This window comes from Camelina sativa, chromosome 19, assembly GCF_030686135.1.
Source record: "Camelina sativa cultivar CO46 ecotype springtype chromosome 19, ASM3068613v1".
Taxonomy (NCBI): Eukaryota; Viridiplantae; Streptophyta; class Magnoliopsida; order Brassicales; family Brassicaceae; genus Camelina; species Camelina sativa.
Genome location: NC_141898.1, coordinates 12,704,353 through 12,718,622, shown reverse-complemented (window position 1 = coordinate 12,718,622; position 14,270 = coordinate 12,704,353). Strand labels below are relative to the sequence as shown.

Sequence of the window (14,270 nt, the reverse complement as noted above, 5' to 3'; positions counted from 1 at the left end):
TTTCGGACTGGACCGGACTGGGCTCAAACATATGCGGGCTTTACGGGTTTTGGGCCGGGCCGGGCCAGGCCAGCCCGATTGACACCCCTAGCACACAAGTGGATAACAATGTTTGTACTGAGAATCTCCAAGAGACGCTTTTTTGAGGGATCCATCCACTCCAAGGATGTAAGCTAAGTTGCGAGTGGGGTTTATATAATAACAATTCTCATCTTGAACGACTTTATCAAAAACCACAGCGACTTTCTCCTCCTCGTCAATGAAGAAACTCGCAGCTGTGACCGGAAACAGAAAGCCAAAGAAAGTAAGTGGTCTCATATTGAGAGCTAAGAAACACTTGGTGCTCCAGGAAACGGCGTTGGGCTCAATCTTAGTAGTTATCCATATCTCCAACATTGATGTGTCCCATCGCTGGAATAAAACCGCAAACTGCTCCTCTCTAACACTAGATAGAGTGGCAGTATCTTCAACAAACCACTCAAAAGGAAGAGGCAAAAGTGGCCCAAATACCTCTCTTGTGAAATCAAAACAAACCAAGAAAGCCTCCTCGTCCACACCTTCTTCTCTTGTTTCTGAAGGCTTCTCTTTAGCAAACCAGTAAGTATTTCCCTTGAGAGAGACTCCACGGTCATAATAATCTACCTTCCCGTCTGGAGAGACATCAAGTACCCTCCATGAAGCAGAGTTTAAGTCGTAGATATTGGTCTCAATAAAGGTAGTGGGGCAAAATACATCAATAAATCTCAAGATTTTGTAGCTGCGGCTTCTATTGTCGTATCCAAGAGCATACGAATAAAAGTCCAATCTGGGGAAAGTATGTGTGGGATCGATCCAATGGGTTTGACCCCAATACGGGTTCCAAACCACGAGCTTAGTGTGGTCCTTGGTGATGCATAACAACAAACCGTCACAGTGAAAGACTTGAGATACATGGACTTCATATGAATTGTCTAGGCTAATAAGTTTACCTTCATGCTCTATACATGATGATGATTCAGCCTTGTCGTCGTGAAGATTGATGCTCGTCAAATAAACCTTAAAATCCATCATCAAGACCACTATAGACTTCTTTGCGTTCTTTGCTTTCGCTACTGCAAGGTGCAACTTTCCAAATTTCCTACATTTGGATAAAGTGTTCCAAGTTTTAAAAGCAAATCGGACTTTTCTCATTGATGTCACTAGAACCCTAGAGAGCACCTCCTCCACCAAATCCTTTGGAAGATTGAGCATCGTCGTTCAACGAGGATCAATTTAACGCAAATTAGATCGAGCGACAATCGAAGACGCATTAAATAAAGAAAAGATTCGGTGATAACCGACAGAACACAACCCGATCGTGTTACTGTTAGCTTTAGGTCCATGCCCAAATTAGACTTTACAAGCCCAAAACCGATCCAACGTGGGTTAGACATGGTTAAATTTAGAGAATTTTTAAATTCAGACAAAAAGGTATTTTTAGTACACAGTTCATTTTTAAAATTTTGAATGGAATCTCTAAAACTTTTGTACAATACGTTTTAGACCTTAAAAAAAATCTTTGTGTACAATACGTTTCAGATCGTGAACCGGATGGGTTGTTCAAAAAAGATTGAAGTCCATGAGCGGTTTTGTGTTTTTTTTTTTTTTGTGGAAAAAAAAATAATTTTCAAATGGGAAAAAAATAATTAAAATCTCTTTTCTAATAAGAAAAAGTGATCTATATATATATATAAAAAATGGCAAAGGATTTACAATTTATCCATCACCATATCGAGAATTAAAAAGATGGTATTAAAGCATGGTTCATGGCCATGGGACACGAGTTTTCAAATATTTTACGAGTAAATATTGATTCTCAAAGGCAATTTTAGAACAAGTCTGTCCATGCCAGCGATAGACTTCTATTGCTCTGTCGACAAAGTTAAAGGAGTGGATGGTAACAATCGCGTTGTCGTGACACTTGATGGGGTCTGGGGAAGTATCTATCGCATTCCGAGCAGGTCAGTGTTGCATTTTATAATGCTTTTTTTAATATAAGTATTCAGAATGTATGAATGATTTGGGATTATTGTTACAGAGGACGGAGAATATGTTGTCAAGGCCAAACCTCAAGGGAAGTACAAGCGAATGATGTGAATCTAAGAAGCTTTATGTTTCCATGAATGTCTCATAGTAAGTTGTAAAATTGCAATTCCTATGGTGTTTGTTTATATGTACTCTATGACAACTCCAGCCTCCAGGTTAAAGCTGTTTCATGTTGAATAACAATGCATAAATAAAAACAAGAAAACATTTCTATCTTTGTCTTAAAACATTGTAATCAAGTTCTGATTCATGCATGCTTAATATCGATTGAATAAAGTTTATGGCAGTCATATGTACCCTAGATGTAACCTTGTCATAGAGATCTTGAATTACATCATAGTACTCAAAACTTGGACAGCATAAGGTTTTAATGGAAGTGAACCATTGCACCATAACAGTTCGAGTAGATGTTCACACACATTACAGGTTATCATCTTTTGCATAATCATTCATGAAAGCAGAAGTAGAAGTAGTTCAGATTGGAAACTATTTCATCTAATGTTGTTTTATTTCTGAGTTAAAGGAGAGCTGCGGAATGGATCATCATCACCGAAGGCAGCTACGTTCCGTGAACGTGAGAAAACTATCTGCAATATCACAGAAATGCATATAGTTAATCAAATCAAATCTTAAAATGCTCCAGTGTTTTTGTGAATGCTCCAGTGTTTGTGTTACCTGGTAGTTCTTCAGGGTAAGTGTCTTGAAACCAGCAGCACAGTAGTCGAAATAGTACTCCCATGTCCTTATGAATTTATCTTCGAATCCAAGATCCATGACTTGTCTGTGCAGATAGATAATAGTTACTTTTCTTGAACAAATGAACAAACATATTGAGTCCTAAAAAGCAAAACAGAGGAAAGAGGTTTTTTGTAGTTTATCTTACTTTTGTGTCTCTAAGAAGTTCTTCCTCCAGTACCTCAATGTGTCGTAGTAATGAATCCCAAAGTTCTCAACGTGTTCAATGCTGTATTAATTTTTTTCAAGTGTTAGATACTAATTAGGTCGTTTCGTTTAGGAGAAGGAGAAAGCAGATAAATTGCATTTGAAGCTAAACTCTAATAAAGAAAAAAAAACTTTACCATAGCCTAGAGGAAGAGGCCATGGCTGAAGTAACTCTGGCTAAAGAACACTATAACAAATATGAACATTGATAGCATTAGAGAAATGCTATAATATGTAATTCATAGCTTTTTTACAAACGTTATATTAGGTCATTGTTATTGTAGATACCGCTCATACGATAGCGCCGAATACGTATGCTATGGTCGAGTATTTTACGATAGGAGTAGCGAAATGCTTTGTTATCATGTTTTTTTAATTTTTTAAGATCATGTTATAAGTCATTTTACACGCTATGTTAGGAGCTTCTACCGTAGCTATATCATAGCACTAATCGAATGCTATAATATAATTTATGGTATCACAAAATTAATGCTATTTTGTTTATTATTGTAATATTTTTTTTCAAAATTTATTTAATTAGATTTATATTTTTACATTTCATAAAATAATCAACATACATAACATAAATTACATTAACCAAAATTAGTCTTACATAACAAAGTGTCACCAAGTCTTAAACAAAATAAAACTAACATCAAAAAGAATAGAAACACTACTTGACATGTACATGTAACCCATCCAAGCCTTTCTTACTTGTAGCAAAGCCTCTCTTTTAGCTGCTCACTTAGCGTTTCTTGAAACAGTCCAATGAACAACTACTAGTTCACTTTGAATATATGAAAAAGACATGTTAGTTATCCTCTCCATATGTATCTGCTCATATGAAACAAAAGAATCATGAGAAGCCACAATATGCCACTAACCCTATAAGCAAATAGCAATCACATAGAGATAAATAAACTATAAATTGTAAGTGTTACCTATACATGAGCAGAAACATACGAGACACATTCAATATCAGAAATGAACATTATAATTGTTAACCATTAAGGAACAATAAAGAGTAAGGAATTAATACCAAATCATCATCATCTGTTTGGCTGTTCCCACCACTACGGTTCTCCCTCAAACCTTTTTTTCTTCTTCTAGTTGTGCGCATCGTTGCTTTGCAAAGATCATAAGGCTTCTTTTAGCTTCTCGTAGGAAGAGAAAATAATCTAATGTCAATCAAAAGCCTAAGCAAAAAGCATCTTACCTGAAATTTGAGCTGCAATTTCCCTATCCTTCTGCTGGAGTTGTGCTTTGGCTTCAAATCTAGATATATCTGATTGTTGTCAATACACAGTAAGAAAATGCAGATAGATCCATAACGGAGAAAAAAAACATGTAAAACATCAAAATTTTGAAACAAGCTAAAAAGGGACCAAATGTCTTTCCGCTGAATAACATTCTCATGATGCAGCTTCAGAATTTTTATCTTCCTGATTGTTGTTATCAAAAACTGCATCAAATCAATTGCGAGAATGGAAAAGGTTGTACCTGCTCAACAGGAGGTAAGACCTTCTCCTTGAGATTGGTATTGGTATCCTCTGAACTGTGCTCCATCTTGATCCTAGCGAATGAAACAACTCATTACACTTAGCAATACAAACAAATGATTCAGAAATTGCTTTCCCAAAGCTCGAAGTGATACTTGTAGAGGAGAGACCAATCTACCCAAAAAAAGTAATAATGAAAATAGAAGGTTTGAAATTTACATATTTGAATCTAATCAATAACTTTAGCAAACCAAAATTAATCAATTACCTTTAAAGAATCTGTTCCACCGTAGATATCCCCACCACAAGCATGTCAATAACTCTGTCTTATTTTCATGTTCACTTAACTCAAAGCAATTCATCAAACCTGAAATTAAGAGATTAATACTCATGCAAGGAGGAAACTACAAACATGAATAGAGTTAATTAAAAAGTCATCTCTTGCGTTTTCTTAAAAGCTTTCCAGGACCTAAAACTGTGCCTCCACCAAAGGCTTGTTCCACTTATCCGCTCATACTTTCCATCTGCATTGACCTAAATAAGAACAAGTTTAAGTAAGTAAAATCGCTGATGTAGTTGCAAACAAAAACCATAGTTATATAATCCATATTCTATGTATGTCCTCGAGAAACAATCTACAATACCTCTGTACACAAAACTATTGCTGAGGCGACTTAGACTTATCACCCAAATCAGCGTTGTGCACTAAAACAAGAAAAAATTAACAAGCTTATGAATTTAATTCGATGTCATGAGAGAAATAGGCATATCATATAGGTCATCCAATATCATAGATACCATTCAATATAATAAAAAGGATAATTTATGTATTACATAAATATTTATAATATTTTAAATTTTTAAAAGGTTTCGAAATATAAAATTTGAACCTTTTCAAAAGTTTCAATATTATAACTTTCAAAAGTTTCAATATTTATAATATTTAAACTCTTAAACATTTTGAAATATTCTAATATATTTTTTGAAACTTTTTAATGTTTTAGTTTGATCAAATAAAAAACTGGATCAAACCGAATAAAACTATTAAACTGGGACGCCTGATAAATCAAGCTTTCCTGTTCATTCGTTGTTGAAAGCATATTAATCTTATTTATAATGGTTCTGAACCATTGTCTAAAAATTTTCTAGCCGATGTGTGATATTGTACATATTTCTTTTATTTCCAAAAATTTAAAATTTTCCTTTTTCTAAAAAATTCTGGAAATTTAAAAATATTAATGAATGACATGTCAAATCCTGATAGGATGTTTAAAATAATTCTTAATATTGAAAATTCTGGAAAATTTAAAAAATGTTAATTAGTGAGATTTCTAATATCTATCGGTGGTTTAAAATCCTAGGTGGACAGCTTAAGAAGCTTATAGCTCATACTTTTTATTATTATAGATTTTTCAAGGTTTTTAAACGGTTTACAAAGTTTTTTAAAGATTTTTCAACAGTTTTTAAAAAGGTATTTACACTGTATTTATAAAATATATATATATAATTTATACACATATAAAGATAATTTGTGTATATATTTATAAGCTTACACACAAATTTTAAAAATTTGCAAATTTTTAGTGGTTTTTTTGGTAAAATTTGAAAAAGAAGATATTTTTGAAAATAGTATTGCAAAAAGGGTATTTTTGAAATTTCCCCAACTAATTTATCGCAAATGAGTTTCTAGTGAGTATCTAATACGTTCTTAAAGAAAAGCTATTACTAATTCTCTTTCATGTTTTTCGAATATTTTTTACTTAAAAGTTATTGTGATATTTTCTTAGATACAACAACATAACTAATAACTAATGGAAAAGCTTTAAGGACAACTCCATTGGTTATATAGCCATTTGGATGTTAGGAGAATTAATTAATAATATTTTTAATTTTATTTTATTATTTAATTATTTTTTAATTTATCCAACCAACAAAACAAAGACAGCAGTACATTCTGTGTGTTAATAGTTTTGGGCAAAGACACCTTTTCTCATTTATTCAATTTTTAAATTTTTTTTTCTGACCCTCTATGTGATATGTCTGATGGAGATAGTGTTGGGTTTTTCTAAACCCAAGTCAAGTCCTATTAGTATGATATTGTCCGCTTTGGGCTGAGATCGCAAAGCCCGCAAGGATTTGTTATTGGGTTTTTTCCCAAAAAATCTCATACTAAGTAGGTTTGGACTTGACTTCTATATTAGAAACTTCTTTTTCTAATCTTCCGATGTGAGATGTTGGTTTGTACCCAATAATACTCCCCTTCAAACCAAGGACCACAAACCTTAGGTTTCCCCTTCAGCCAAATCTTGTCACCATTAACCAATCGATATGATATTGTACGAAATGCCGAGCCACTGTTTGGGTTAGGGAAAGGACCATATGTTGCATATTTTTCAGAAGAGTGTTTTCTTTCCCTAGCAAACCTCGTGCAACTTCCACCCCAGCCTAAAGACAATAAAACCGTATCAAAAGTGTGGAGTGGTCACTGGCATTAGTCTATCGTCATGGAAATTTAGTTAAGGATCAGACAATGATTTGCTTTGAAGTATGAGTTTACCAAAAAAAAACATATAAAACAAAATCTAACGTACATGCAAACTAAAACAATATTACAAATATTATATCATCAAAAACTGTTATAATTAACATCGCAAACAAAATATATAAAATATATGAAGAGAGATCTAGAGACTAGAGAGATGAGTGTATATATATATATATATATGAACGTGAGAGAGAAAACTAGTGGGAGAGAAAACTAGCTAGTCACTTCTCTCTTTTCTACCACTTAGTCTCATGTGCATAACCTCTATCTATAGTAGGGAGAAAGACCATGATGACTCATATACTACTCTAAGAGACAAAGACAAGTATAAAAATGCTAAGAACAAGTGATGAACAAATGTAGACCATGAAGACAAGGAGATATGTGTCATCGAGGTGAAAATATCTTAGTTCACTCATTTCAAGAAAATGATCAATGTTCTCAGAGTACCCACGATAAAAAGGTAAAATCACAAACTCAAAAGAGTAGAGAGAGAAAAAATAAAAATAAGAAGAAGTCAACTTACAAGTATCATAGTGACGAGAATTAAATGTCCCTTCGAACTTGAGTTAAAGTATTATATATACGACCTAGAGAAGAAACAAATTACATCCCAAGTGATTTAGACTAGTTTTTGCTAGTCCTAGGCATTCGGTGGAAACAGGTTGTTCGGGTCGGGTTATTCAGTTTTTTTTTTTTAATTCGGACTTTTAAAAATTTTACCAAATTGAAGTTAAATTGAAATACAGTTTGGTTCGAACGGTAATCGGGTTAATCGGGTCGGTTACCTGATTTAATTTTGCATCCGAAAACAATTTCTAATTCGGGTTATTTAACCCGAATTAAAAAATTTCTGAAGTAAACACCAAAATACAACCTGCTAAGTTCATGTACTAGTAGCTTAAAGTTGTGTTAATAAGTTTAAAGGCTTTAAGCTACTAGTACAGATTATTACATACCATTACAGACCATTAGAGAAGCTGCTAAGCTAGCATTTAAATCAAGTTTAAGCTAGCATTACATCCAAAAACCAACCCATCACCAAAAGCATGATACTTTGCATCAAAAAGTAGTCAAAAGAGCAGCTTCAAAGTCAGTACTATACCATCCATTGTTAACGCTGCATTCCGCATCAAAAAGGACAAAATATGCAGCTTCCTACCTGTGAAAATCATAACAAAAACAATGTTAATCAACAACAAAAACAAAACTTATATGAACACTTAGTAAGAACCACAAACATACCTGTCATACTATGAAGAATCATGGAATAACTTCTGTTGGATTTCGAGAATCTACACAATAAAACAGATGCAAGAAATTAATACAACTTATAGATATCAAAAGATTTGTTAGGATAACTAAACCGAGAGAAGTTAAACTTACCAAGAGACTCAAAGAATTCAACTTCCTCCAACATCTCGGCCAAGTTTACCATGGCTGCTTCTCCTTTATACGAGCTCTTTAACCATTGTTGGGTGCACAACAATACCTCAACCATGTAAGGAGTTAAAGAGCTTCTGTAAGGATCCAAGACCCATCCACTTGTATTAAAAGCTGATTCTGAAGCAACCTATGAGGCTTGAATTGCTAGAACATCTCTAGCCATTTCTGACAAGACTGGATACTTTGGGCTATTACGTCTCCACCAACTGAGAACATCATAAGGCATCCCCAACCTATTCTCTACTCGCGGCTCAGGTTTCTCTGCTAGATACTGTTGTAACTCATTGTAGTGTTCTGCAGAAGTCTTCAACCCAACCACCTTGTCGAATATTGAAAGTTTCCCCTCACAATCTTCATCATCTGATAACTCAAAGACGGTAGACTCTGGCTGAGAACCTGGGGTGTCTTAGATGGCTTCTGGTGTGCTCAGCTTGTAACTATAATGCTCATACAAGTTCTTCATAACATATGAAACTTTCGCATTGAGGTGTCTAGACTCGATTGTATCCTTACCATACAGCTGGTCAAAGCAGAGAGAAGCAAATTTCATCTTGTTTCGAGGGTCAAAGACACTGGCCACAATCACTAACGGATTCATGTTTTTCAATCCATCCCAATACTTGTCAAACTTATTCCTCATAACATGTGCTTGCTTTCTGATCTCCTCATCAGGACTGGTACACTTACTCATCAGGTTCCTCTCAATGTCGACAATCTCATTGTAACAGACAGTGGAACTAACTGAATTGGAGGCAGAGAATATCAAGGTGCACTTATAAAAGATTTTCAGAAACTTGACCAACCTTGCAATTTCCTCCCAAGTAGAACTATAGTCGGCGGTCCAACTCGTTTAGCCTTTGTTTTCTCATCCTCTTCCTCAAAATAATCACAGTACAACTTGTCCTCAACTTCCATCTTCTCAAAATCCTTCCTCAACTTCAAAACAGAACTCAACATCAGATATGTTGAGTTCCAGCGTGTGCAAACATCGAGTGGCAAACTCCCTCTACACAGTTTCCCTGTGTCACACCTCAATGCGAAAGACTTCAACCTAGTGAATGATGACCGAACATACTTCACTGCATTCCTAACAGCAACAACATGATGATTTACCTTCTTCAAACCATCTCCGACAATCAGATTGAGGATATGTGCACAGCAACGCATATGTAGGTAATCACCATCTCTAACTAATGCTTCCTCTCCTCTCAGCCTTAACTGTACCTTAAAAGCATCCAAAGCCTTGTCATTGTTCTTCACATTATCGACTGTCACCGTGAAGACTTTCTCAATTCCCCAATCATCTAAGCAATCCAGCAACTGCCCTGCAGTGGTGTCTCCTTTGTGATCCGTGATGACCTTAAAGCTCAGAATTCTCTTCTGTAATTCCCATTCATTATTAATCCAGTGAGTTGTGATCACCATGTAGTTGTATGATGTGGTAGGACACGTCCATATATCTGTAGTGAGAGAAACCCTTTGTTTCTCTAAACTAAGCAAGTTCTTCAGAGCCGCCTTCTCTTGCAGATACATTGCCACAATGTCTTTAGTACTAGTCCTCCTATAGAATGTACTATACATCGGCAAAACATTGAAGCAGAACCGCTTCCATCCCTCTGACTCTACAAAGGAGAGTGGCAACTCATTCACTACTACCATCTCATTAACTGATCTTGTAAACACCATCGAGTCATACTTAATGACCTTCAGATTCCCATTGTTATCACCCGTTATAACCTTCTGCTTGTCCTTCTCTACCCAATCCTTGTACTGCTTGCATCTATTAATGTGACCTATCATCGAGCTAGTACCTACTGCCTTAGTATCACAAGCTATCTCTGCTGCACAATACTTACAGTAGCTCTTAGCTAACTCTCCTTCCCTTTGCAGAAAATGTTCCCAAACCGGAGCTCTTTTTGTATACTTATTTCTTGGTTTCGGTGGTTTATCAGTACTAGATGGAGGTCTTGGACGCTTCTTTCCAGATACATTCGGTGCAACATCCGTAGTTACATCTTCTTGTCCGGGTTGAACTGTAGGTTCTTTTTCATTTTCATCGGCCATCTACAAATGCTCATTAGCTCATAATAACAATCAACAATACAAGTTGCAAATAAAGAAACAAGATCATAAACAAAGTAAATATAAAATGCAACCCTAAATAAGCTAATCAGATGATAACGAAACAGGGATAGACTAATTGTTAGCTGAAGAACAACGAAAGAACATAAGCCCTAACTTTTGAAATAAAATTGAAACCGAAACCCTAAATTTTTTGAATCAAAAAATTTAGGGTTTCGGTTTCAATTTTGAATATGCTAATAGGTTGCTATCGAATCATAGATAAACTAATTGACTAAGAAGATAAACCCTAAATTTCAGAAAGAAATTGCAACCCAAACCCCAAATTTTTTGAATAATGTTGCTAACGAATCGAAATAGCCAAATTGACAACCAAGAACAACTAAAGAACACAAAGAAATTGAAAACAAAGAACAACAAAATAACTGACCTTTACGAATTTCTCGGCTGCTCGCAGATGTATCCGTCGAACTCTCTAGAAGAGAAGAAGTAGAAGAAGATCAAGATGAATTGATGAAGGAGAATAAACGAGATTAGATCGGAGGACCGGATGAAGTGATGAACTTCTCTCTCGCTTTCAGAATCGCATCATGCGGTCTGCGGCGTCGAAGAAAGAAAGAAGTGAGAAAATTAGGGTTAATACATATGGTTAGATTTATATACTTATGCGGATTTTCATTAACCGATTGGTCCGATTACCGAACCGAACCAAACCGAAATCCGATTATCAAATTAAATTTTACCGACCGGTTATGCTTCTTCTCTTCGGTTCGTCCTGATAACCGACATTTTCGGGTTGTCCAGTTATTGCCGAACGTCCAGGGTGAGTTTTTGCTACCAACCGATAGAGAAAAAGAAGACAACAAGGTCAAATGAAAAGAGACCACCTACTAAACAAAGCAAAAGCCACAAAATCAGATTGGAAGTGAGAACGGACCTTGAAGGTTCACATATAAACCAAACAGTCAATAAGAACAAAGGGAGGGATGTTTTTTTATTTTTTTACCCTAGTGCATTAAAATGCCATGATCTCATTATCTCAAACCAGTAAATGCTACATTGGGGAACTAGGGAATATTATAGAAGGCTTATATTATTAGATGAATGAGATACAAGATATATATATATATGCATGTACAGAAGGGTTTTGATATACACTAATTACAATTATATCCTTAATATACATTTCTCCTTATACGCCCCCACAAGAAGGAAGCAATCTCCTGATTCCTATCTTGTTGTTTAAGTCGGCGAAGCGTGGCCCCGGAAGAGGTTTTGTGAGACCATCCGCGAGCTGATCATGTGTAGAGACATGAACAACCCGCAACATGCTAGACTGAATGTGTTCACGCACAAAGTGATAATCCATTGCAACATGTTTCATCCTTGTATGGAAAACAGGATTTGCGCATAAGTATGTGGCACCGATATGGTCGCAATAGATCACCGGAGACAGAGGTAGAGTAATCCCCATCTCTGTGAGCAAAGAGCAGATCCACCGGATTTCAGAGGCAGTGTTAGCGACGGCCCTATACTCGGCTTCGGTAGAGGACCGAGAGACACTCCATTGTTTCTTTGAAAACCAAGAAATAGGACTGCCACCATAGTAAACAATGTAAGCATTTGTGGAGATATAATCACCTCGGTCACGACCCCAGTCTGCATCAGAGAATGCGTGAAGTGTGGACGGTCCATCGCGTCGAAGGAAGATGCCCAGTGACCTCGTTCCCGCAAGATAGCGTAAGACGCGTTTAGCCACAATCCAGTGTGCATCAGTGGGTTTATGCATAAACTGAGACAAGCGGTTAACCGCAAATGCAATGTCGGGTCTCATAAAGGCCAAGTACTGGAGACTCCCAACCACCATGCGATATTGAGAAGCATCTCCAAGAGCTGTACCGGAGAGGAGAGTTAGAGGCTTGTGCGTCATTGGAGTGGAAACCGCTTTAGCCTCAAGCATGTGTGTCTTGGCAAGCAAGTCAGTGATGTACTTCCGCTGCGTCAAGTGAATACGATTTGAGGATCGTGTCGCCTCTATACCCAGAAAATAGTGAAGAGGACCAAGATCCTTAAGTGAAAATCGGTGGGCAAGATTTGCATTGAACACGTTCACAGCGGAAGGATCCCCAACAATAATGATATCGTCAACGTATACTAGGACATAGATGTAAGAAGAGCCACGATGACAGCTGAACAAAGAGGAATCAGCGAGTGACGTTTTGAAACCGGACTGAAGGAGGAATTGACACAGTTCATGATACCAGGCACGAGGTGCCTGTTTGAGTCCATATAGGGCTTTGTTTAAACGGCACACATGATCAGGACGGTCACGATCAATGAAACCCGGGGGTTGCGTTACATACACCTCCTCTTGCAATGTGCCCTGTAGAAAAGCGTTATTAATGTCGACTTGATGAAGAGCCCAATCGCGTTGCAATCTCAAGCACCAAGCGGATTGTCGTCGATTTTATGACGGGACTGAAAGTCTCGGAGTAGTCGACACCATACAGCTGGTTGAAACCTCTCGCCACCAATCGATCTTTATACCTATCAATAGACCCATCAGGTTTATATTTGAGAGTGAATATCCACTTACAGGTGATCACATTGTGGGCATGGTCAGGCGGGACCAAGTCAAAAGTTTGATTGCGGATTTGAGCATTCATCTCCTTAGACATGGCGTGTCGCCAATTCGGATCTCGGAGAGCTTGCGCCACCGTTGTCGGTATCGCTGGAGTCATGGCCGCAACCAGATTTAAACGTTGTTTAGGCTTGGTGATCTGGTTTTTGGATCGAGTCTTCATGGGGTGAGCATTATGAGGTGGAGGACGTGGCGAGAGAGATGGTGCCGGAGCCGGAGCCGGAGCCGGAGCCGGAACCGGAGACAAGCTTGGCGAATGAGTCGAGGTCGGAGAAGAAGCCGGTGTGGGAGAGGATGATGACGACGAGGTCGAGGTGTAGGAGGAAGACGATGAGGATGGATCGTGCAACGATGGGCCGGAAGAGGAGGATGGGCTTTGAGTGGATAGGCCCGTTGGAGATGGACTTTGATTTGTTGGGCTTTGGTGGACCGAGGGAGAGTCATGAAAATGTTTTGTTTGTGTTTCATGGGCAATGTCAGGCGAGACAAACGACGAGGACTGGGAAGCCAGCGAGTCCGGCGGGGAGTGAGCAATTGGCGGTGGAGAGGAATCTTGGTGGCCGGGGTGAAGGGAGCACGGAGGCGGAGCTGATGACGGCGTGAGACGTAGAACCGACGACCAGTTAGAACCAGTAGACGATGACGACGGAGTACACACCGGCGGAGTCATGGACAACGGTTTCTGAGCAAACGGAAACGACGACTCCACGAACTGCACATGGCGGGACACATAAATTCAACCAGTTTGCATCTCGATACACAAATACGCGCTTTGAGTCAACGAGTAACCGAGGAACAAACAGGCAGTGGATCTACTTTCGAGCTTGTTCTGACGGTAAGGACGAAGCCATGGATAACATACACAACCAAACACCCGGAGTTTGAGATAGTTAGGTGTTGTGTTGAATAGTTTCTTGTACGGAGAGTCACCATTAAGTACGTCCGTTGGCATCCGATTAATAAGATAGACCGCCGCACCAAATGCATAGGGCCAATATGTGTGAGGAACGGACGCATGGGTAAGCATGGCAAGATCGGTTTCAACCACATG

At 37.7% G+C, this 14,270-nt stretch overlaps 1 long non-coding RNA gene and 1 pseudogene across 1 annotated transcript; both read right to left on the bottom strand.

Annotated features, from left to right (window-relative positions):
• On the bottom strand, window positions 1–1,230 carry LOC104767273 (putative F-box protein At3g24580 pseudogene; annotated as a pseudogene).
• A 2,916-nt stretch (window positions 1,231–4,146) lies between these two features.
• LOC147920485 (uncharacterized) lies at window positions 4,147–5,221 on the bottom strand. The gene is made up of 5 exons (XR_015590513.1): window positions 5,150–5,221; window positions 4,975–5,039; window positions 4,774–4,872; window positions 4,507–4,579; window positions 4,147–4,291 (listed from the first exon to the last, which is right to left on the bottom strand). It is a non-coding gene; the product is annotated as an uncharacterized LOC147920485 (long non-coding RNA).
• Window positions 5,222–14,270: the final 9,049 nt, after the last annotated feature.